This window comes from Protopterus annectens, chromosome 3.part0 (genome assembly GCF_019279795.1).
Source record: "Protopterus annectens isolate FY-2018-M chromosome 3.part0, PAN1.0, whole genome shotgun sequence".
NCBI classification, from domain to species: domain Eukaryota; kingdom Metazoa; phylum Chordata; order Ceratodontiformes; family Protopteridae; genus Protopterus; species Protopterus annectens.
Window position 1 is genome coordinate 888,896,928 of NC_056731.1, and position 27,129 is coordinate 888,924,056.

The window sequence follows — 27,129 nt, forward strand, 5'->3', positions numbered from 1 at the left end:
TTATCATATCCATTTTTCCTACTGTCTTCATGCTCTCGCCCTGCCTTACCATCTCCTTCCCTCAATTTTCTCACTCTGTTTCAATGTTCTACCTCTAATTCCTCCACTTGTACCATAACTAAAAGTTTATTGTCATTCTTCTCTCTCTCTCTCTCCTTTGCTCTATAGTATCGCTGGACTGCTTTCAATCCCATTTTCTTACACATCAGCACATTTCTCTCCTTTTTCTCTGTCTCTTACCTTTGCTTACAAAATCTGGCGTTGATTGTTTCTACTGACAAGCTATTCCCTCCCACTCTGCTGCACCTTCTAGCTCTCACAACAAAAGCGTCTCCCTAAGCTACTCCAATATTGGAAGCATCAGCAATGAATGAACCCCAAGGGGAATGGGGTTGGCATAATACTTAAGGTGATTACTTCATAAACACAAAGTATAGGGATCGATTCTCACTTTTAAAGGGAAACTGGTTATATTTTAAAATGCCCTGAATGGCAGTTAGCCTAGTACTTAACAAGCCTATGAACATACAATGGTCCTGTCCTGAATGCTACTCTCATCAGATGTCTGCCAAGTGTATTGCCATCACAACATCCTGGCTGAAGGACCCTTCTCAAATTCCTCTATACTTCTCTCTAACTATACTATCTTTACAAATAACAGAACCTGTGCTCATGAAGGGTGTGGAACTGCATTCTTTGTAAAACATTATGCTAATCTCAGCCTAACGTTAATAGCAAAGGACAACTCTAACTCTGTCAACCATCTTAATTAGATACTAGTACAAGTAATACACTAAACTGCACCATTTTACTCTGTAATTTTCCACATTGGAGCCCATAAAATCTCCCTTTCATGACTTTCTGATTTGCCCCCCCATGATCTGAAAAGCATGGTACAGTCTCAGATGTACTAATTTCAGTTTACAGAATAAATTCTCTAACTCTGTTCTCTTTGGCTGCTCTTTTCAGAATGATTTTGTGTATTTTTTTCTCTTTCTGAGTAGTCTGTCATCTGGAATTGGCTGCCTGACTGGTGCTCATGGTCTCAGCCAATTCACTTAAGCATAGTGGGAGTAGAGACGAACGTTGGCTTGGGAGAGGACATCTAACTGGGAATATTATATCTTCTCAACAGTAATGGTCAAAATGGAAGTCTATACATTTTTTAGAATGTACAGTAAGTTGAGTATTTTATTGCTGGTTAAAGTACATTACTTAATATAAGCTGCATACATAGTTTTCTAGTTATGGATGCAACATTTATTTTTTCTATCTCTCTTCTGCTATTAAAATGGTAGCGTGCTTGAACTTTGGGCAAAATTGATTAAATTCTTGGAGAGATACCAGAAACCTGCAAATAAAGCTTTTGGTGATAGTCTAACAGGCAGCATGGTCTGACATTGTTGTTTAGCGAAGTGCAACATTTCTGTTGTGCCAGATACGTTAGGTTAAGTGCAGTGTGGTACATTTTTTCTTATGCTTTGTATATGTATGAACTGATCTGATGATTTTACTAGGGGTTTCATTTTTCCTTCTCTTCTTTCAAAGCAATTATATTTGCAAAAGATTTTTACCAAGTGATCTGCCAGTGGCAACATATTTCAGTGGTTATACAGAGCAATTTGTCGTTTACTCAGACAATTAGTGATGTGTATCCTACACAGTTTAAAAAAAAAGAAATACAGTGTGGACTAGTGACAAACATACAGTAAATGTGTTTTTTGGGGGAGTGTTTGAAAATGGATGGGTATTACTTAGTCTGTTACAGATGCCAAACGTGGAAATACTTGGTCATATCAAAAATATGAAATAGTTCTTTATGAGTTCTTTGTATGTTTTAAATGCATTGCAAAACTGTACTTAAAGCTCCTGAATTTGTGTTCTCCTGCATTTTAATTGTTGTCTTCTATGTGTTTTAGCAACTATCTGTCAATTGCTTATAGTTCTGTGCCACAATAATTTTCTGTGTTTTAGCTGTATTTTTGAGTAATATCCCACAGTGCAAATAGAAGTGAGAGGAGTTACTGTATATGGTATTTGGTATGACAGTTTTATACTAATTATGTACCCAGATCTTGGCCAGGAGTACCTTCTTTTCAAGATTCTTTGTATCTATTTTTGATGTCTGCAGTTGAGCGGTATGGTACAAGTGCTCCTGGGTGGTCATGCTAAAGTTCTTATTGCAATGATATATATACTACAACCTTCTGCTACCACTCTGTTTGAAGATTCATTATGTATTATTCTTCAACACACACATCATAAACTTTTAATTTTGGTTGATGTAAATCTTAACTAGTTAGGTTTCCAAAACACATGCCTTGACAGAGTTGCCTGTTCCCAGAGTCTGACCTAAATAGACATAAATTGGATTGATAATGACAGCTCCATATTCACACTTTTACACATTGTTCCTACTAAAATACATGAAAAATACTGCATCTAAGTTCTCCATAACTTATTTAGTGATCACTGCCCTATCTATTTTACCTCTTCACTCAAATTATGACAATCCCTTTCCTAACAATCTAGACCTGAACTGTCACAGAGAGCTCTACTTGTAACCTCATGTCTGAATTTGCAAACATCACCTAGTATCCTGTCCCATCTTTAGGACTGTACTGATCATGTTTCTTTTCTTTCTACATTCTATTAAATTCTCTACACTATACAAGACAGACTTTACCCCATCAAAAAAAAAATGTGGTGCACCTAATCCCTGGCTAACTGACATTAGGCAGTTTTTGAAACTCAGGGATAAATCCTGGTCAGAGTGAAAAAATTGATCCTTCCAATTTATAAAAGCAATGCTTACCTTAGATTTAAAAAAGAAACCAGGAAAAACTAGAACAGCGACAAATTAGGCCAAAGCAGAGTACTGCAGGAAACTTCAAAGCATTACAATACGACATCCTAAGAAATTCATGAGTGCTGTAAGATAGCTATTTCTAGTCTTTTTCCCAGTCCACTTCTAGTCATAAACTTTCCTCCCCACTCCTTACAGAATTAAAAGACATCAACAAACTGCTGCAGTCAACTAATCCTATAGTTAACAGTCCTTCCCACATTACCCCCTCCCCCCCTTCATGAGTCCATACAAAATCCTCTCTTTTATTTCTTAGGTAGAAAAACGTACAGAAAAAAAGTAGGTAGAAAAGCTTACGGAAAAAAAGTAGACTGCTTCTATCAACCTTTTCTCCATCCTATTTCCCATGACAAATTTAGCTTGGGTTGTAGTCTACTTAACAAATCTGTGGCTTTTCTCTTCAACTTAGCCCTCACAATCAATATATTTCCACACAATTTTAAACATGCCCTTGTCATACCACGACCAAAGGTCTCCACCCCTTCCTCATCCAATCTCTAACACCTGGCAGCTATTCAATATTCTTGAAAAAAAAATCATTTACAACCAAATTCTTGATGACATCATTAAGTATGACATTCTAAGTGACAGGCAACATTGTTTCCACTCCAACTAAAGTAATACTGCAGCTATCAGCTTTCTTACTGATCACAGCTTCTCTAAATAAAATTATTGGCAGAATCTTACTCTTAAAAATGCATTTGAAACAGTTGAGCATTCCCTCCTGCTTCATAAATTGAGGCAAGTTTCTCTAATGACTTTGTGCAATGGTTCAAAAGCTCTCCCTCCAATGGCATCTTCATTTCAAAGGAACATCTCACAAAGGTGTTCGACAAGGTTCTTTTCTTGGGGTACATCCCTTTTTATTTTTCCTAAATGATCTTGCATGGGACTTCCCTCACACCAGTTGTGTCCTCTTTACAGATGACACTGTTCTGTTTAAAGGCAATAAAAAACACCTCCAGCCTACAAACTGAACATTGGAATGACTTTGTAATTGTCTGGAACTTGCTCCATACTAATAATCTGAAAGCCAAATCTCACAAAAACTTTAATAATTTTTGACACACACCAAAACCTGAAACACTCTCTAAGTTTTATCTTTATAGATCCTTCAAGTTCCATCCCCTTATGTCACCAAACAAAAGTATCTAGGTCTCCCTTTTGACCTTCTTACAAGGTATCTCATCTTCAAAGCCAGATGTGCAATATTTATAAATGTATTACTTCCCCGGCTCAAATAAGGATTGCCCTTAGCTCATCCCAAAATACCACACAATTCTAATAATCTGAAAAACAAATACACATATTCAGATTCATTAACTGATCCAGTAAAAATTTAAAAAACATCAAAACCCAACACAGAAGTACCAAACCAAACAAAATATTGCTGTGTGATTATCATGGCTCAAGGATCCAATACGCATGGGCTAATATTATAACACTTTATTGTAAAAAAAAAAACACAATAAAATGAACCACACTGGTTAAGCTCTTTCATCTACTAAACATAGACTTCATCAGATAGTCTACATTTAGTAGATGAAAGTGCTTAACCAGTGTGGTTTGTTTTATTGTGTTTTTTTACAATAAAGTGTTATAATATTAGCCCGTGCATACTGGATCCTTGAGCTGTGGTACATCACACAGCGATATTTTGTTTGGTTTGGTACTTCTGATCCAGTAAAAAATGCACATCACTGTGTCATTCTCAGCAAAAAAAAAAAAAGTTTCCTGCTAAACACAGAGCTTTACTCTTCCTTAATGCACTTACCTTTAAACTTCTCAATCAAAAATTCCGTCTTTCCCTATTTGTTTGACTTAAGCATAAACATGGGATTTCTGATATTCAGAGACAGCTACCAATATGTCTTTCTCTACTTGTACATAATTAACTGTGTTTCTTCAGAGCTTTTCATTCATACGCCGATGGTCTAGACACCTTTCTATGGTATTGTTGCACCAAGCAATTGTTGACTAGCATCCATTAGAACTGCTACAGTTTGTGGTACATCATAAAATTTAAGTGTGGGAACTTCATTCAGAATAATTTTCAACATTTAAAAACTTCTGTCCTATGTCTTTAACCAAAACCAGACAACATCATCCTGTAACAGCTACCTGAATAATACATTAATATCTAATTGCCTGGTGCAGATTTGGAGAGAGACTCAACCATGGCAAGGAATATCATAGCAACTGTCCTGTGACTTCCACATGATAATTACAGGCAGACTTTATCTGAATATAGAGTTAGGCGTGTTGATGTATAAACATGAGCTGTATATAGTTGCACATATTTGCTTATGCTTAGCTTCAAGCATTCTGTCTTAAACTGTCAAATAGCTTAAGAATCCTGGTATTGTATTCCTGCTTCAAAGTTTCCAACACAGGATCATTTACTGTTAACTGCACCCTCCAGTCCTTCACTTCTTTAGATATACCACTCTAGGAGTCTTATGAGACTGAAGATATTTATCAGGAAATATTACAGCACGCGTCCGTCTAACGAGGTGCTAAAAATCCAAAGGTTGGTGCTTGCATCATCAAGTTTAATTTGACAAATTACTGATTAGCCTCTATCACTGAAAAGAATCTAACATTTCACACTGCAGGAATAATTTCCCTCTTGATCTAGCTATTTATGTTGTAGAAAGCTATACAGATTCAAAGCGTGTCTTGCTTCACAACTCTAACTGTGCCACTAATCCATTCAGTCAGTTCAACTTGCTTAAAATTAAACTAATGATTTTTCATGCATTTCATTTTCTGTTTATTTCTACCTCTAAGAGCTACCAAAATGTCTTAGAGGGCATGAATAACTAATGCTACATCAGGTGAAATCTTAATATGGCATTTCCTTGGAAAAACAGCCTAATCCAGTAAATAAGTCAGAATAACTCGGAATCATCATTACTCTGGTTCATAACTCCCACTAGAATACTAATAGCTGTATCCCTACTACTACACTTGCTAGTTCTGCTAGGATCTTTTACATCTGAAGAATATTTTTGAAACTGACTCGAGGAAAATTCAAACAGGCTCTGACTCTGCAAACATTCAAGTTGTCTTTTCAGCAGCTGTCTTTCATGATCTAATTTAAAACAATATCAGAAACCTTTATGTCAGAAACATTTGTGTTATTTTCTACATGAGTCTTTGAATTACTCTGCAAATGTACACCATGTTGTTGTTTGTCTTTTGGCTTTTCCCGGTTAGGGGTTGCCACAGCAGACCTCCGGTCCGCTAATGATTGGCAGTAGATTTTCATGACCGCCGAGGTGCCAGCTTGACGTCGAACCTTCAACTAAGGCACGCCCATTTACGCATGTCTTTCGAAAGCCACCCAACCATGGGGAGGACATGCAGACTCCACACAGAAGGCACTCTCCACACTCCAGCCAAGAATCGAATGGGAGAACCTCTTGCTGTGAGGCAACAATGCTATAAATCCTTTTAATCATGCCAGATTTGCCACAGATATTATAGCCCACTAAGTTTGGTTGTTTTATCTGATTTTCCAAAGACACATCTTGGAATATATTCAATTATATTGTTTATAACATACTCACAATAAAAAATATGACTTAATGACTTAAGCTTGTGTCCTGAGTATGTCAAAAGAGTACCTGGTGGTGGTGGTGGTGGGGGGTGGGGGTGGGGGGGAGCAGAGCCTAGATTGCCAACTGAGAGCAGTGAATTTTGAGAGCTCCATAAACTAGTATAATATTATAGGAAAATGTTATTATTTTCAAATTTAAAACATTAGAGATCTATAGATAAACTACTAAACTACATAAATAACAATTTTAGTGGAGATATACAAAAATGCTCCTATCAAGTAACTTGGAGATATATTGAGTCACTGAATATGAACAACTCAAGGAATTCTCATCCAGATGCTGCTTTGAAAAAAGAACTGCAGTTGATATCTACCTTACAGGAACTATCTTTGAAGATGGATGGCTTTAAAAATGACTTGAAAACCTCAAATGAAATTCTCGAAAACAAACTGATACTCTTAAGGAACTATTACAGCAACACTATAGAAAATAACAAATAGAGACTTCTCTAATTGACATTGAAGGGAGACTCAGAGGAAGAACTCCAAAAAAATTTCTGCTTAAACAGACTAATGGCTGCTTAACAAAATAGATTACTTAGAAAACAGGGAAAGGAGAAACAACATAAGGATATTTGGTCTGCCTGAAAACACTGAAGGAGAAGACATTATTTCATTCTTAACAACCTGGATTCCTGAATTTTTAGACTTGAAAGAGGGACTTTCATTTGGAATTGAAAGGGCATATAGAGCACTGAGGAAACCTGCTTCTAACTCAACAAATACTCCACCTAGATCCATAGTTATAAACTTTCTTTAATTTCTGGCCAAGGAACTAAACATTAAAATCTCCTTGGAGAAAATCACCCTTAAAATACAACCAAAGCTGGATAAGGTTTGACAATGATTATTCTTCCAGAATACTAGAACAAAGGAAAAAAGTCTGGCCAATAATAAAACTGCTAAAACAAAACAACATTAAAGCACAGTTGGCCTTTCCAGCCAAGATAAAAATACTTTTTGCCAGTGAGATGAGAACCTTTACTGACTTAGAAGAAGCTACTATATTCATCAAAAACAACAACATAGTGTCTATCCCAGATGAAATGGAATGGATGGCCCCTACTCTTAAAAGAATAAAAGAAAAGTATCTCTCTCCCTCTGACCATACCAAACTCCTAGGCATTGAAATTGATAAAAATCTATACTTCGATGTCCACATTTCACAAACTATCAAAAAAATTCCATAAAAAATGGGAACACTATATAGGCACAGGAAATCCCTCCCGAAACGTGCACGGATTACCCTAGCCCAAACTCACCTCTTGTCTACCCAAATGTATGCTGCTCCAATTCTTACCCAACTTAGAAAACTTGACCTTGCTAGACTCGAATCATATTATAATAAAATCGCCAAGTTTGCAAACAACTCCACCTTTAGAACGCACCATTGCCAGGCTCTAAGGGAACTGCAATGGCAGGAACTGCCCCAGCTACTAACCTATCACCAATTAGTCATTACTTACAATGTGGTAACACATCCAGAAAAAAACCCTGCACTAAGCCAACTTCTCACCCACTATAATGGAAATTGTCCTCTCTGATCTTCCGACAACCTCCTCCTCTGTATCTCTAGGGCTCACAATGCTGCAGGAAAAGGACTGTTCTCCCACTCCATAGACAGAACTTGGAATAATATCCCTCCTGCTCTGATTTCTGCCCCTACCTCTTCTCACTTTAAAAACTCACTTAGAACACACTTAAACACTTAAAGAATAAGTGTTTATGCCCATGTAAAGTCCTCCAATTATTCCACTTATATACCTCACTTCATAATATACGTACTGTAATATATATTACAGTCTAGGTCTTCTCCTTATGCTAATTGAATTTGTATACGTATTCTGTTATTAACCATATGTAACTATTTTTTCCTGTATATATAGGTCTTGTCATGTCTTCTGCTGTATACTGAATTTTAAAATATTGTTTGAAAATTCTCTGTATACTATATTTTAACATATTGTGTAAATTTTACTTAATGTGGAGCTTTCTCCTCGGGCCTCCGCTGAAAATGGACCTGTGTCCAGTTGGACCATCCCGGTTAACAAATGTAAAATACATAAAATAAAATAAGTATCTGGTGATTTATATACATCATCAGGCAATTGTAATGCTTTAAAGGTAGCTTCTGATAAAACATTACATTTAGTATCAGCATTTATTTTTACACTTATATTTTTACACTTATATTTCTACCTTTAATCATATGTATATTAGACCAAAATTATTTTCAGCACGCTCTCAGCTCTCTAAAGTCTGCAATGCATTCAACTTACACATGTTATCTGCACCCACAATCTGCTCTTTTCACATAAAAATGTGTAAATATTGTTGTCCATGTTTATCCTGACTTTTACACAACTCTGCAAATAATCACATCCACATAGCTTCCAGATTCACTTGAATGTTAATGTGTTTTCTCAAGCCTATAAACACACCTGTACATGGCTTTCTGTCTAACTGCTTGTTTATTTCTGGGAGCCATTTTGGGTACCATGTAGTCACCTATACTTTCATTTTTTGTCTTTATCTTATAAATAATTATATTCACTTGCAGTTTTTTCATCTAAACATTTTAGCTTTAAAATGAAATTTCGCTTGGTGAACTGTGTATTGATTGTCAGGTCTGATAGTGGTAAAATATATATCACCCACAACTAATAAAAATAAAAATTATAAAGACCACAAAATGGCTCCTGGTAAATTTCGTTACATCTAGCGCCTCAGTAAATACATGCTTTCAAAAGGGCTTAAAAGCATTAAAAAAATATGTCTTTATATACAAAAATGCAATCTTACGATTAAGATCAACCAAAATCAATTAACTAATAAACAGCCCCAATTAAATACCATAAGGCATTACATTACTTTACTTTCAAAATCAATTTGGCCTCCTTTTTCAATAAGTTTCTCTCAACATTTACATCAGATCTCTCATCCATCTCTATATGCTCTAAAATGCAAACCTTATGTATATTCGAGTTATCCCATGTTTGCCCAATACATGTGCTGCAACAGGTTTATCCTTTTGTCCAGCCTTTAAACTGTAAACGTGTCATTTCACTTGGTCAACTGTTTATCAGTCAGGTCTGATAGCGGTAAAAGCCTGAAGGTCATTTTGATAAAACACACACTTCTGTCTCTTGTAAGTGACTCTTGCACTTCCTCAGACTCACAGATGTTAGCTCTTAGTTTCAGATCGGTCACATAAGCAACTCTCGACTCCAGAAACCCTTGATTTTTAGTGAAGAATAAACACCTTACATATGAGAGACTTTTCTTTGGCTCAGAATATGACTGGATTTTTTTCTCTTGGTATTTCAGACTTGTTGTTTTCCTCCACCCTGAAGCTAAACATGTTACATGCCTTTAATACCTCTTCCCACATAGCATGCAGGAACATTGCACATTGAATCTTCCCCCATAATGTGGTACATCTCAAACATATGGGTCAAAATTGTTCCATGCAGCTTTAGAGATGTTGGTGGCTGTTTACAACATACTGAGGCAGATTAAAGACATTCATCAATGAAGATAAGTGGCTTGGTAGTCTTCACTGTGAAATCTGGAACATAAAACTGATGCATGTGTGAGAGAGTTGCCAAATACTAAAATATACTTCAGTTTTATGTGAAAATACTGTAGCAATACCACTTTCCACGTTAGAAGCATAAAAATGTGAAAAAGAAAGAAACATTTCACGAGTTTTACTCCAACATTCTGAAAACAAATCAGCTTGCTATTGCATATGGCTTTGATGAAAGAGTAATATCTCAGAAGGAGGAAAGAATATCTCAGAAGGACCTAGTCACTTTGTGTTCTCTTGCACTTTAGGGAGTTTCACAATCACAGCTCAGCAAGAAGAATAGTGTTTGGTGCCAAACGTAGCTTAATATCTGATGTCATTTAAATATGTATACTGTTTATGCACACACATATTGTCAGTAATGGCTGAATGAAGAGGTTGGAACATAGGATGCTTCATTAGAAGCTTTATTCAGACAGCTGAATTCTGGGTAAGCTAAATTTGTCTTAAAGCTGTAACTGCTAAATTTACTACAGAAACCATTGCTGGGAAAAGGACATCTGGTTTACCTTGCCCATGTGGTTTACCAATAGAGTCCTCATCAGGACAAGTAGTTAATAAAACTGATGAAAGGATGGATGGATGGAGCCTACCTAAAAGAGCTAGACTGAAAAAATACTGGAATTGTTGATACTATAAATGATAGATCCACGAGTCTGGATATTCGCTGCTGACAAAATAGTACAACGCTGTCACTTACAAGATATAGCAGGGACAAAGATGGGGTTAATCCATTCAATACAGGAATATGTCAAGCAAGCAAAAGAAATAGATCCATAAAAAGAACGTATGCATATTCTGCCAGGCTTCTTCAGCTGGAAGTCCAGAAAAGTGGAGATACAAGAAATTTTAAGTAATGAAGACGTATAAACCGAAGACTGGTTTTGAGCAATTGCTTCACTCGACTGATTAGCTACACAGATTACAAAATGGATACAATTAAGGCATCCATGGTTTTAATTGCCATAGTTCATAAAACCAGTGTTTTACCAGTTAAGTCTGGATACCAACTCATTGTTTATTACAGAATAATTCTAGTCTTGGATTTTAGTTAGTGTTAAGTAAAAGAAGGAAACCAGCTCCATGAAATAAATGATTTGGTGTCTATCCTTCTGAAAGGTGTAATATATTAATAGTGAATAGACTGTAAATGATCCACTGAAGTAAAAGTGAAATTGGTTGAGTAAAGTTACATAACTGCAGGAACTTCAGAGTACAGATTATAAGAATGGAAGCATCCAAAGAAAATATGTGAATATGGATTAAATAGATCTTGTAAATTAAAAGGCTAATGCAAGTAAGAACCTCTGATATGAAGATATTTGCTAGCAAAGAAGCAGAATTACCTCTGTTGTTGCCATAGAAAAAATAAGCATTTGTAATTGTTGGTGGCTACTTCCAGCTGTATATTAAGGATCCCAGTGCTTGTATATTACAGATCCCAGTGCTTGTATATTACGGATCCCATTGCTCCAGTTTGAAATTATTAGAAGATACTAGCCTTTGGACTGTTAGTCACTCCTTTTAGAAAGTGGGAACTCAGTCATAAAACAAGAACGTCTGTGCCAGCTGACAGAAATACAGCAATAACTGTCAAAAGCATTCTGCTCAGTACCTATAAGTATGTAAAATACAAAATATTTACATTTTTGCTGTAATGGCAGAGGAAAACAAAATCAGAGCTATAACAGAATCATATGCTGGAGGAGAGCACAGATGGAATACAAATATCCCCATTTACAGCATCATCATGTGTGACAGCAAAGATGTGAACATGGAGATGAATGGCTGTCTACCTTGGGGAAGTCCTGATATGGAAGGTTGACGTACTGGAAGTAGTCCTGATATGGAAGGCTGACATATTGGAGTATGATGGAATAATGGAAGCACTGTGGTTGTCTGAACATGAGAACTAGTTAGACTTGATTTTATATATATATATATATATATATATATATATATATACATATATATATATATATATATATATATATATATATATATATATTACATGTATCTTTCAGTCACCAAGATGAGGCAATTGTTAATCAACTCCTTTGAAACTATTCTTTTCAAAGAGTTGTTAATGCCATTATGTTAAATCTTAACAGCAGTGGCACAGAATGTATTTTAATTCATGTCCATTTACTGACAAGACAGGTCTATTGCTCCCAGATTTTTCTTTGATTAACCAAAAGTTACAGAAATCAGAACAAAGTGATCTTCGGGCCCTGGCAGCTGTGCTTCACCCAAATTCTACTTGGATGTTTTGCAGCTACCTTATTCACTACCATATATTTTCGTTGCTTTGGTTTCATTGTCTTCAAAAGATGTCTGCTAGCCTTTTATTGCTCTGGTTGGTTTATGGCAACTCCTATCAGTGGATATTTCAGAGATTCTAAGAGCTTCAGCTGTAAAGGGCACAGCAAAAGGAGCCAAGAAAGCATTTTTCAACAAAGAAATATGAAAATCTTCCAAAATTTTCAGAAAAGCTGGGAGAAAAGAACTAACAGATTAAATAAATAGGAAGCTATTTGTGTGATGTCACATGAGCAGCTCATATCTGCCACAAAGAAAGTCATCAGCTTCCCTTTTACGTGGTCTTCCCCTAGCACTAGTACACAGAAACTATAGAATCCAAAAAGAGAAATAATGGTTTGTAAACCAGGTTGCAGACCCCTGGAACTTCAAACTCAGTGAAGATGTTCTGGCTGATTCAACCAAATTTTTAAGGCAACCTTGGAACAAATGATGGTGAGCAAGAAAGACACATAGTCCATTACAATTCAAAAGGTGATTTTCAAAGTTGTTTTTTTTTTTTTTTAGATAAGCAAATTGGTCAAGGTGAGGTACTATTCTGCTGACAGTTTGTATATAATTCTGACATACCACTTGGAGGAAATAATTTACTTGAATTCCAGAATCAGAGGAATCATGCTTGATTATAAGGGTTACTGAGAGAACAGCTGAAGAAAATGGAAGATTGCTGATGGACAAACGGTAAGCCTGATTATGGCTACGCTAAACATGTGGGACAATAACTTCCTAGATTAAGATATTATTCTTATTATGAAATGTATATCTTTCTTACTTACTGTTGTAAGTCACAACCTATTTTACTGCTGTTTTTGACTTTATAGCTTGTCATAAATTATTAAATATTTACTTAAAATGTTTAGCTGTGTATATTCTTATAAACACATACCATTTCCTTTACAGCATCAGTTTCAGACTTTTTATGAACTGATTTAGTCTTTGGGTCATTTAACTGCTCTAGATGGTAAGGAATAATGCAAATGCATGTAGTGGTATATGAAAAAAGTCAAAGTAACCCATAATTTAAACCTATCAGGCCTACACATATTAGCAATGTAGGATTCACAGTGGATAGTGAATATTTAGCACTACAGATGTAATCACTTATGTAGCTGAAGCCATAAAAAGGGCTGGTGTTTGTATAACATACAGTAAAATTGCTATAAATGGAAACAACTGGTCATATACAGAATATAAAATGATTGTCAAAAGACACCATTTCATGCAGAATGTAAAATGATTGTCAAAAGACACCATTTCATGAGCATTTAAATAAAAATGGGTGCATAATAGGACTACAAAGCCTCAGTGATGTCCCAAGCTCCACGAACACTTCAAGATCAAACCTCACATAAGTATGTACTTGGGGGTCCAGCTCAGACAGAAACAAAGCTGGAAAGCTGAGAAATCTCATGGAATGACACACAGCCATTTCCAGTAGGATATACACATACAAGATGTCTGTACCATTAATCTGTTAATTGATTTTAATCAATTTAAATGGAACAAGCAGAAATTTTACCCAATGTAATTGAAGAGCTTAGGTTTAATGACAGATGTAAGAAAACAGAGAATAAAACTGATAGACACTGTAAAGAATAAAATTGCAGTTATGACCATTCATATCAGCCCCCCTTCCCAATTTTCACACACACATAATAAAGTATCAGTCTTCAAAATAAGATTATAACACACACACACACACACACACACACACACACACACACACACACACACACACACACACCCATACACATGTTCACCTTTACATAACAAACTATCATTTCACAAAGCTTCCTATACTCCCCACAGCTCTGATGGCATCAAAATAAATAGACCCTCATTTCTCTTTAGCCATATGTAAAAGATGTTTCCTAAAGCTTGCTCCCACCTCTGGGAACAGTCTACCTAATTACATCATATTATAGCTCTGCAAAACTTAACACTCTTAAATAAAAAAGTTAAAAGCATATCTGTCTTGAAGAATACAAATGCTGGTGCTTTAAGGATCCAGACTAATTTTGTTCCTATAGCTTTCAAAACGGTTAATTGCTATGTACTATGCTCTTACCTAATGCAAGTCATTTCTCTTTATTGTTGACTTATTCTATTCTAATTGTTTTTTTTTGTTTGTTTGTTTCTTTTTATTTCCTCCCCTTTGCTTCATTTTTTCCAGTATTCTACCCCAGTGCCCCCTTTCCATTCATGGGTCAACCAGCCCCCTCCCTTCATCACCTGACCTTTACTGATTTTCTTGGGCTGGGGCTAGTGTGAAACTTAAGGGTATCCTGCAGGGGCTCACCAGCAACTGTTTCCTTCGGGGGAGTTGTTATGACCTACCCTTCTGTCCCACCCCTTTTCCTACTCCCATCCCAGAATTGTCCAAGGGCTACTGCCCTCATTTTGCACCACACTTCACCTCAGGGAATATTGAGATGAATTTCCCATTCCTCCCTACTAATGCCTAATACCCCTGAACCAGTAACTGAATCTGGGTCACCTTGGTCGTTATTATGGCTTTATCTCCTGTACCACAGTGTTGGCTTTATCTATTCTATTATTGTCATATATAAATTATGCATATACCTGTTAGTTTAACCTATTGTTATATTGATGTATATTTTCCAGGTTTGTTCTCTGCATTGTTCTCTTGACCATTTCTGTATTGTACTTGTTACATTTTACCAAATGGTCTGGATAGTACATGAAAAGTGTCTTCTACCAGTCCCCCACCCAGATTAATAAACAATAAATAAATAAAATGTATACCTGGCTGTGTTTGTGTGTCTATAAAAAATGTAATGTTTATATTAATTCTGAGTTGAGTATCCAAAACATGTGAACAAAAGTGTCTTTTCTAAATGCATACATGCATCACCTTTGTAGCTATGTTAGAAGTCACTGATACTATTCCATTTGTTCATTGCATGAATAGATGTAATTCAGATAAAAATATTTCTCACCATCTTTTTCTTCCTCTCTTACACTGTTAGGATTATTATTGATAACACAGTCCAATCTGAAATGCAAATGTTAATTTTATGAGCATCTGTACTTATTTCATGCACATTTTTGAGAAACAGTCAAGAAAATAAAAAAAAAATATTCATCTTAGTAACATTTTTCTGAAATGTACATAAAAATCATATTTTTAGTTGGTTTCACCCTCCATATTATGGGAAATGTCAGATTAACCTATTTTTTGTTAGGAGGTTCAGTTAATGCCTTGTCCTTAAAAATACATCAGCTGTCTGAGTAGCAGCCTTATAATAGATTCGAGTGATGTAAGACTGTGCTTTCAGATAGCTTGGATGCCTTCCCAAGCCAATATCTAGAAATGTATTGATTCATCAGAGGAAGTGGAAACATGGCCAGAAACAAAAAGCTATAACCAAATGGACTAAGTCACTCATTTCCTGCTGATGGTCTGCTGCAATGAATACATCAATCAGTGTAATCTCTGAAAATGTATACTGCACAGCTTTTCACGGGCAACTCTGTAAGACTGTAATTTACAATTAAAATACCTCTTACTGTAAGAAATGCATTAGAAATAAAGGTCCCATTATTTTCATATTACATAGGAAATTGCAATAGTACTGCATTTACAACTACCCACACTGTCCAAACAATTCTGTAAAGGAAAGCAGTGTAGTTGAGATAATTTATTAATAAGTTTATTGAAATACCCATGCTGAGTAAAGCAAAATTAAATGGCAGAGGGCTATCGGAGATGCATGCTGGGATGTGAAAGCATGCTTGCAAGTCAAGTCCACTCTGTGGAGTAGGAGAAACAGATGTATATCATGGTGGCCGATAATTTAAGACCAGCTATTACTGAAAACAAAAAACGTAGCACTGACAAGAACTACACAAAAGACCCCGCCACATGAGTATAAACAATTTCTGCAATTGAAAAAAGAGAGGCAGAGGAAAAGCAAAAGCAAAACAACAAAACAAAAAAAAAACAACAAAAGCAGTACTGAGACATAGTATAATCAGTAGGAAGAAAGTATCAGTTATAAAAATGAAACAGAACATTGCGGCTGTTGTAGAATAAATAGTGTGTTGATTCTGCAGACAATAAATATGTGTACATTTATTTTACTTGCATTTGTTTACTGAGAAAGTCTAACTAGGCAAAGCCCCTTTCAGAGGATGCTTATGGACAAAATCCCCACATTAGACAAAGCATTTTTTCTATATTATGAACCTGTTATTTGCATGCAGTCTGGTTATTTACTTAAGTACACTGCCTCATTGTACCTTGATCTCCTCATTGGTCCTAAACATGGTCCGAGTAAGCTCAGGGGAGGACAGTCAGGTTTGGTAAACCCTGTGGATGAAAGACAGTTACTAGGAGTAGTAAGGTCAGATGTGGGGGTGGAGGGGGCAGCAAAAATAGGTAAAAATATATCTAAATTTGCCATGAAACATAATTGAAAATATTTATTTTTCTGGTAGTTTTTTAAAGAATTATTAATTTCTTGGTGACAGCTCTGCCAGTTACAAAAGCCCACATTTAACTGTCATAAAAACACCTACAAAATTATTGACAAACACAGCCTCCATCAGGTGGCCTACTGGTGCAACTGATAGCATTGTCACCTCACAACAAGAGGTTCCTTGGTTCAGTTTTCATCTGGGGTGCCTTCTGTCTGGGGTCTGCATGTCCTCCCTCTGTTTGCATGTTTTTTTTTCTCCAGGTGCTTTGGTTTCCTTCCACATTCCAAAGACATGCAGTAGGTGCACTGAACACTTTAAATTGGCCATAGGTGTGTGTGTGGTATGGAAGAACAACAGTGGCAGGACTAGCTACCTAGTGGTATGAACATTTGCTCTAGGTGACTGTCCCTGTTGAAGTGACATCCTGACTCCATATATAAAAATGGGAAAAAGGGGTTATAGATGCATGGATGGACAGACAGCCTCTCTTCTATGTGTAGTACCAAACAACATCTGTAAAATTAATAAGTAACAATGTGTTTCAGATCATGAATGGGCTCATTTATATTCAGTATACCTTCTGTCTACCTTATCCATGCAAAACTCAATAAGCATTTGCATCAGACTATATACATGCTCATTCATATACTGTAATCGTTGTATCTACCCTACCTATACAAAACTCCATTACTTATACACAAAGCATGAAAGTTGGTTCCTGCTGCTGCTGATGATGATGATGCAACCTGCAGATTTCACTTCTGGGCCAGTGGGAAGTCAGGCAGAGGATATTTTAATATGCAGTAGAAGAAAGGAATTTAATTTTGGACTTTTTCTTTTTCTAAGAGAAGGCTTATTGCACACTCTTAAAAGACACTGTATAACCTATCCTTCATTTTTAATTGCTGATATTTGCATTTAGTACTACCTTCCCCAGTCTGTCATATATAGAGATCAGACATTGTCTCACAGTACATATACAGGTCACTACTAAGTTACTATAAGAAAAAGATTATAATGACATTTCCTGAAACCTTTTTGAATAGGTTAAGTTTTCCAGCCTTATGATACTTCTAATAAGGGATCATCATACCTTTTAAAGTTGTTTCACCTGGCTTGTTCAAAGGCAATAACATTCAACATTATATTCAATAATGAGTCTGAATGGAGCAGTATAAAGTGGCATAGTGATCTACCCGGCATAGCTAGATGTGCTCTTTATAATTATATGGACTGCAAAATATACTTTTCTGACTTTAGTAAAACATAATGATCACATTTTAAAATGTTGTCAGTCATTTTGCCTAGCTCTTTACTGGTTGTGTCTTGTTTTGCAACTTGACAATTCATTCTGTAATTATAACTTATCCTTTTTTTCAAAGTTTCATAATGCCACATATATTGGCATTAACAACAACATTATTACTAGCACATTTAGGGAAGATTGAACAAGAGGTGACCTGAATTTTGGAGTAAGTTTTATAGATAATGGCAAAGTTCTGCTGTTTAAGCTCTTCTGTAGAGAAGCAGTCAATTTTCTAGGAGATGGCTGCTCAAATAATTAATGGGACTTGTTTAGACTACAAACTTTGGACATTACAGGTACTGGGTAGTTTTTCCTGCTAGCTAAATTGAAACAGCAGTCCGCTTCACACAACATGGCTCCATTAAGACATTCTGGTACATGCTTACAAGCCTACTGAGGGATGCTACAGAGCACACTCAAGCAAATCTGCAGTCTGCGGCTACCACTCCACCCATACAGTATAAAAAGGAATCAGTACTGCAAACTAAACAAGGATATATATTTTGAGCCTTAAGAGCAGGGTCAGTCCACCCAGGCATTTTACTTGTATGTTTTATGAGAGTGAAGCTATTACATTAGCAGTATTTCTTAGTAGTTCTCAGCTTGCTAATAAAACTGACTGTTGTAGCCTTGTGCCCTCCCACCCCCTCGCTAGTACAGTAATCCTAACTGTCCAGTAGGTAGTATACATTTAATTCACATCCCTGTGACTAAATTAACTATCAAGCAGCCCTCTCAGTGCTTTCTGTCTTAGTTTGTATCACTTGGAGGCCCACCTCTTTATTTGCATCTCTATACATTCCCCTTCATTGCTAATCTATCTCCCTACTCTAATCTGTGCACAAACTGGTTACTAATCAGCAAGTCAATGTGACGACACACTCCCAACCTTAATAAACATTGCTGTCTCTTCTCTCCTTCACTTTACAGGTAGTTTGAATTATTACTTACCCCCTCTGAGGCATTCACTGATTTCCACTGATTGCCTCTCTGGTTTCTTTGCATTCCACCTGGTTTACACCCCTTGTGCTGTCTCCCTCCCCCAATACAAAGTCTATAGTAGAATCCTGCTGAGCATGGAGCCATCTTTAAATTTCTAGTCTCCCACCAGGACACAAGTACTCTTCAGCAATTACATTCTGCTTGCCAGTAAGCCATTAGATCTCAGGAATTTGTTTACAGTGTTCAGATTTGTAAAGTAATACTTACTTTTTTCTCTTGTCTTGGTGGGCTCTGACCTGCTCCATTCACCCTCAATAACGCTCGGGCTCTCTCCGCTCCCCTGCCCTGCCCCCTATTCCCTCCTGCCCCCAATACCTCTACATTTATAGTAATCACAGCCATACCCACAGCTCACCCTCACATCACCTCCACCAAGCACAGCTCCTCAAGTCATATCACATTATGCCACTCCAACTTGCTCCACACAAAATACTCCCAATCACTCTCATTCCCACTAGGCATTTTTACATCACCCACACTACTTCCCCATCCACATATAGTGCAACCCTATAATTCCTATTCAAACCTCCCACCTAGAACCAACTTAAACTTTATAACCATGATTATCACACAACTAAGTCTAGTCTGTCTTCTCATAATTCTTTACAACACCACAACTTATCACTCTAGCAATATCCCTAAACTTGGTAGCATAACACTACATTATGCACTCTCATATACAGGCACCACACATTAAAATAATATCTGCCCACAAGTATTCAAGAACTACATAACGGACCAATTCAGAACTAAACACATGCTCTCATTCCTACTCCAAAAAAAACACAATACTTTCTCACACTCCTCACCAAACTCCAACATCTGTATCACCATTTTAACACCAGGCTCATCATAAGTGGGGATATCCACCCCAACCCAAACTCAAATCCATCCTGTCCAACACAAATTGCTCCAACACAAATGTCAGAACATAACACCCCCACTTTCTTCATCCATGGGAAAATCAACAACAGCAGCAAAAACAACCATCTTTTAATGCTAAATATTAATATTAGAAGTATCAAAAATAAAATACCTGCACTCCAGGCCACAATAGCACACTACTCCCCAAACATAGTTGTTTTAACAGAAACCTGGCTAAATAAAAACATAGCTAACTCAGAAGGTTTCCCTACCAGCTACAATATCATTAGACAAGACAGACCACTTCGTAAAGGGGATGGAACTGCCTTACTGTACAAGTCCAACTTAACTGTCCATCAATTACCAAAGTCCTACCCCTCCCCCAATAATTGGGACATACTTATCTCACAACTTCAACTTCACCCTAAAAAGGTCATCACCACAATTGTGATCTATAGTCCACCTGGTAATATACCTGCTAGCCTTGAAGACTTCTTATCCTGCTGTTCTTCCACATACCCACAAGAAACCCTTATTCTGGGGGACTTCAACCTAGATTGGTTCACCTGTATATCAGAACCACCAAGTAATCTAATAAATCTCCATGGCTACCAGCAGCTAGTCCAAATTCCAACTAGATGTGATAAAAAAATCTAAACGGGAATCCATCCTTGACTGTGTCCTAACTAACAACCCCACATTGTACCCTCACGCAGACAGTCTCCCAGACACCTTAAGTGACCACAACATAATACCAACATAATACACTTTATACACAGTATAACATGCATATGCAAAACCGCTAACTATATATCCACTAGAAACACAAAAAAATCTCTCCTGAGGTCCTTAACACTTTACTCTGTAACTGGACCCCCCCCTAAAAACCCTCCCACTTGACCAGGCTGTAGCATATTTCAACAAAACATTTCTACAACACCTAGACACTGTCGCTCCATTGTGCAAAATCAAGGTTAGAACCTCTACAAACCCCTTGCTCAGTAAAGAAACCAAACAAATCCTCAAGTCCAGAAACACTGCCTGGCGTTACTATCAAAAAAACAAAGAAACACAAAGCCTAACTATGTACCAAGAACTGTGCAACTGTGCAAAAAAATGCATTAGGCTGGACAAAAAAATCCTACTACACAACATTACAAACTAAATACCAACACAGCCCCCAAAAATTTTGGAAAAATGTAAACCAGCTACTAAAATCCACCCAAAAGGCTACCCCCAAACCAATCACCCCTGACACTAAAGTTCCCATCGAAGCACAATTCAACTCCCACTTTGTGAACTCAATTCTATCCTTAGTATCACAAGACAGTTCCTTCCTCACTATCCCCCCCAACACAAATAACACTAATACAAGATTTACCCTCAAAACAGTTTCCACCACTTCAATCAAAAGCATGCTCTCCAAACTAAAAACCTCATCAACAGCAGCCGGCCTACTCCCCAGCTATTTCTTGAAACTCACAGCAGATGTTATTGCTATCCCAGTCTCCACTCATAAACAGATCAATTGTTGAAAACTATGTGCCCAAACTCTGGAAGCTATCCTATGTTACACCCATACATAAAGGCAGGACCTCCACTGAACTTAATAACTACAGACCCATTGCTTTACTCTCCCCACTGGCCAAAATCCTAGAAAAATACATCCATACCCAGATGCTAAACTATCTCCTAGACAGCAACATCCTGTCACCTACTCAGCATGGTTTCAAACCTGCCCATAGTACCATTACAGCTCTCCTCTGCTTCACAGACACAGTAAACCGTCTCAAAAATGAAGGCCTACAGGTGCCAACTCTTTTGTTGGATATGTCCAAAGCATTTGACACAGTCTCACACCAAATCCTGCTAAACAAACTAAACCAATATAACCTATCAAATTCCACTCTTACCTGGTTCCAAAGCTACTTAACTGACAGGTACCAAGCTGTGAAATGGGAAAATTCTCTCTCTCCTCAGCTGTCCATAACTATAGGAGTCCCACAGGGTTCTATCTTAGGACCAGTAGTATTCACAGTCTTCACAAATGACCTCCATACAGCATGCATCTATCACTCAGTATGCAGATGACACTACCTTAATCTGTGCTGCACAAAACATTCCCACCTTCCTGCAAACAACTCAGCTAGCATTCTCCGACGTTTGAAAACTACCTTACCAAAGCCCAACTTATCCTCACTTGAAAGAAAACTCAGCTTATGATTATAACCAGTTCTAACAAAAACACTAACAGTCAATTCACTATCTACTCCACAAATGCTACTCCAATTGCTCCAGTGGCACAGGGTAAGCTATTGGGAATAACCATAGACTCCCACCTAAAATTTGATAGTCATCTCAACTATTAAAAAAGTACATGTCAAACTGGGGTCACTCTACCGTATCAAACCATTTCTTACCAACAACACAAGATCAGCCATTGCTCACTCCCAACTTCTATCCACCCTACTCTATGCATCTCCCATTCTGACTAATCTCAACAAAACTGAACTAAGCAAAACGGAAGCCTACTATAACAGAATTGCCCTCTTTGCTGCAAATTGCTCATATAGAACTCATCACTGTACTGCTTTGAGACAGCTCCACTGGCTTGAACTGCCCAACCTCCTAACCTACAATCAGCTCTGCCTCTGTCATTCTATCTATTACCTCCCCAATAAGTGTCCTGCACTCAAAAACCTAGTACATCACTCAGCGAAAAGGCCTCTTAGATCATCAAGAAAACTACTACTAGAAGTCACCAACAACTGCAGTAGCTTTGGAGATGCACTATATAGAAGTTCAGTGGCTAAAAAATGGAACTCTGTCCCTACTAGCATTCAAAACACATCATCCAAAGCCTCCTTTAAAGACCTCATCAGGCAACATCTCAAGCAAAGTGGGCAGTGCCATGACTGCTCCCCAGGCTAGTGAAAGCGGATAACGTATACATACTAAATCTAGAGTACTTGATAATAGTTTTCAATCTTACTCACAAACACTGGCTAATCTACAATGTATGTACTGTACCTGTGTACTATGTATGTATTCTACCTATGTTCCAAATTTCAGCTGTACACCACAAATCTATTAATTACCTTTATTTTTAAAATTAATATTTTTTGTTTGTTCTCTCCACTGTAACTGTTTGTGCCACATACCACTGTAAAAATATGTCTTTTGTAATTTGTGTGTATACTGATCATGTCTAAATAACTAAATGTGTCTGTAACTTTTCTTTGTGGAGCTTTTCTCCCCAGGCCTCTGCTGAAAAAGGGTCTTTTCAGCTCAGTCAGACACCCCCAGTTAACAAATGTAAAATAAATAAAATAATAATTAAGTATGCATTTCTGTACACTATCTTGGAGAACTTTGTCATCACTTATTAGAGCATGTATGTCATCCAGTTTGTCATCAGCATATGTATTATTCAACACTTATTTCCTACTTTTATAGCTCAGAAAATTAGACTGAAAGATAGGGCTCTGTTCCACAGCTATGTAGATTACCAGTGATAACCCCATACAGGACCAACAGGTAACTCCATCCTAACTTGGCTTCAGCTGCTCAGCAAGAGTTTTGTCTTTTGAAGTATGTATTGGCAAACATTTAGGGTTTTTAATTTGAATAAGGTTCATTTTTCCACTACATGAAATATTGTTGAATGTCCTAGCATGCTCTAGATAAACAACATGTACATGTACTGTCGTCCATCCTTCAACCATCTTAGATGAAATGATTAAACTTCTTGAAAGCCCTTTGGCCATATGCTTAATATGATACTATGAACCTATAAGTGTTATTGTTACTTCTTCAAAGAATGACACAAGATTAAAAGAAGCAAACTCTCCCCTTAAATCCACACTGTTCCATGGCAGACAGAAGCAGGTCACCTGTGTTATTTTGGATAAGATTTCTTTATGATGTCCCATGATTTTAAGCAGAATATCAGTCAGTCCAATGAGTCAAAAACTGCTTGGGTCAAACTGAACCCACCTTTGTAAAATGGTAATATGAAGGCATATACTCAGCAAGGACAGATCCACAAACTACCATCCTGTTTAATACAATTATCAGAGGTTTAAGTGTTCCTTGATTTTGGGTATGAAACCAACAAGTATGTTTTCTGGTTCCATGAAACTTGTTTTTTTTTTTGTTTTGTGATAACTTTTGCTGTATGTGTAGTTATATAATGGATATCTATCAATGTCTCTATAGCACTCTGATACTTATCTGTGCTTAATATGCATTTGCCAAAAACTGTCCTGTACATACATATTATCCCTTGCAATGTTTAGCCACATCAGTATTTACTGACAATGTTGCATTCACAATTTTACACATTCAATTTTCTGATGTAGTTAAAGAATAATTTATTGTTTCTTAAAATAATTTGGTTTTATAACAAGGTTAATTTTTGAAAGTTAAACAGCATCTCCTTTTTTCTATTTTATATCTCATTAATTCTGTGATTCAACTAAATAATTTTATGTAAAATTTGTATGTATCTATGTCTTACTGGTGTGAGTTCATGAATACACATTAATAATATAGAATTAATTGATAATCTGAGCAGACATATTTCAGTCATTTATTGCATCACATTTTCTATTATTAAAGAGTTGAAAGGATTATATGTTTATAACTGAGTGTGACTTCATTCTTAAGCTAAAGATTAGGGTGTCATGATCTATGCTGCAAATAATATTATGTACTACCTGACTTCTCCAAGAGTATACCTATATCCCTATGTGATCCATTTAGTTTTAAATAGGCATATGTTCCTTGTACATGTTCCTGATCTCACAAATATTTCACCAGTTACTGTTGGTCCAATAACACTATCCACACATCCAATTTGCACTCATCTGTTTCAGCAGATGATATTTTTCCTGCAGGTACATGATGCCTCATGTCTTAAACTGCCTTTCTGATTATAATCCAGTAGGCTTTGTCCCACTCCTATATGTCCTTAAACTCTGAAATCTAAAAATAAATGTGGTCATCTAGCAGACCCTTGTCTGTCCAGTTCAGACTCAAATACACCATAACACCTTCCTGAAATCATGTTCAGTGAAGACGTACAACACGTGCAATCTTCCTATAGCCTCTGCTGGCAGCTGTAAATGGCTATTTTATCAGACATTTTAGAGGATGGGTTGTTGCTTCTTCTTTGATGATCTCAAAATTTTCACCCTCTGTTGCTGCTCTTCTGCTGAAATGCAGCCATCCAGTAACAAGAGTGTGTGCCCAGGAGACAGTTTCCATGTTTTGTTCACTGAGAGACATATCTTCCCAAGCTCTCACCCAAGAAAATGCACTGTATGTTCCCCCCTCCTCACACACTTTTCCCTCTCTCCACAAAATAAAAAATACATTAATTAGATGTAGAATATGTATAATTTATTTTTAAATTTAGTCATCAAGTTGACTTTGATAATGTGAGAAAAATGTTGCCAGTCACTGACTTTTTCTAAGATCAAGTTCAATGTTATGAGCAGCAGGGTATTAAGCTGGGATAAAATTAATGAGCTTTCATCTAGATCATAACACATTTTTTTAAATATCAAATGAGCCAATGGCATGTAGAAGGGAGAAGTCTTCTTTTCTACCAGGGATCTAAAAATGTAGACATGCTTTGATGATTTAAACATCATTCATAGGTATAAAAGAAAAAATGGAACCAGAAATCACCTAAAAAGGCTCGTACACGAGAGAGTAAAATACAGTCCTTTATTCCACAGTTTAGCGCTTTCAACTGGAACACCCCAGTCTTCTTCAGAACCATTTAAAATATGCACACATCCTAGTTTATATAGTCAAAGTGAGTCAAGTCAAGTAAAAAAAGTCCGCCAAAACTTTTAAAGGCATACATCTTACTTAACAATCTTGTACAAATACAAAATCACAAAGTAATATATGTATGTATGGTAAGTTAATAAACCATCATGTATACAAGGATAAAAAATATTAAAATGTGTGTACCTATTATAACTATTAAAATATATTAGTAAGCAATATGTCAGATAATATAATAACTATCTAATCTAAAATAAAGCAGTTCATAATAATAACTGTACTGAGAAGTACTATAACAGTTGTAGGAAGGTCCAAATAAATAAACAATACCAATACTTTACATTTCATATCAATATGTAAATGCACTATATAAACAAATAAACACATATATCAAGAAATATACAATAATATAATGGAAAAATTGTATAATGAAAAAATTGTATGGACCAAAATTTATTAGGATAGTGCCAGAAAAGGTTTGATACTAATAAAATCATTTAGTCCAGGGAATATAATCTGCCACCTACTCTCCAATGCGGCTAACTGCATCTTCCAATTGCCCCAAATAATGAACTCTTTAATTGGTCTATAATGGCAAAACGGAATTGATGCTCTCCCCCATGATCATTAATATGTCTAAATAGGTATCTTTTAATAGTGTTCATAAAAGACATCTTTCAGTTTTGCCAATATAGTACGCGGGGCATGATGTACAAGAGGCCAAATAGATCACCTGACTGGTATTACAATTCCCTGTTCTGGTCTTTATACAAGTATGGTTAAAGTCTTTTAGTCGAATAAGTCTGTCTTCGTTGATATGGCTACACTGCTTACATCTTCCACATTTCCTAGTACCCTTATATACCTTTGAATTATCAAGATGGTTACTAGCCTTCTCCAAAATCCTTTTGAGATTAGTACCTGTCTTAAATACAAATTTGGGTAAAGGTCCCACAATTTGATCCAGATTAGAAGCTGTAATAATATCCCAGTGTTGACATAAGATATCCTGAATGAAGTTAGTGTGTGGGGTGTAAGTCAATACACAAGCCCGACCAAAGAGATTATGTTCATTATCTTCACCTTTTAAACTAACTACAAAATTACCCAATAAAGGTGGGTATTTGTTTCCCCATTCCTTCTGTACATATCTTGTAACATCTAGAAGCATGTTGGCCGGGTATCCACGGTTGAGAAATAAATTTTTAATGACATCTAGTTCTAATCTCATGGTAGATTCAGTGGATGACATCCTGGCCGCACAAATACATATATTACTTTGTGATTTTGTATTTGTACAAGATTGTTAAGTAAGATGC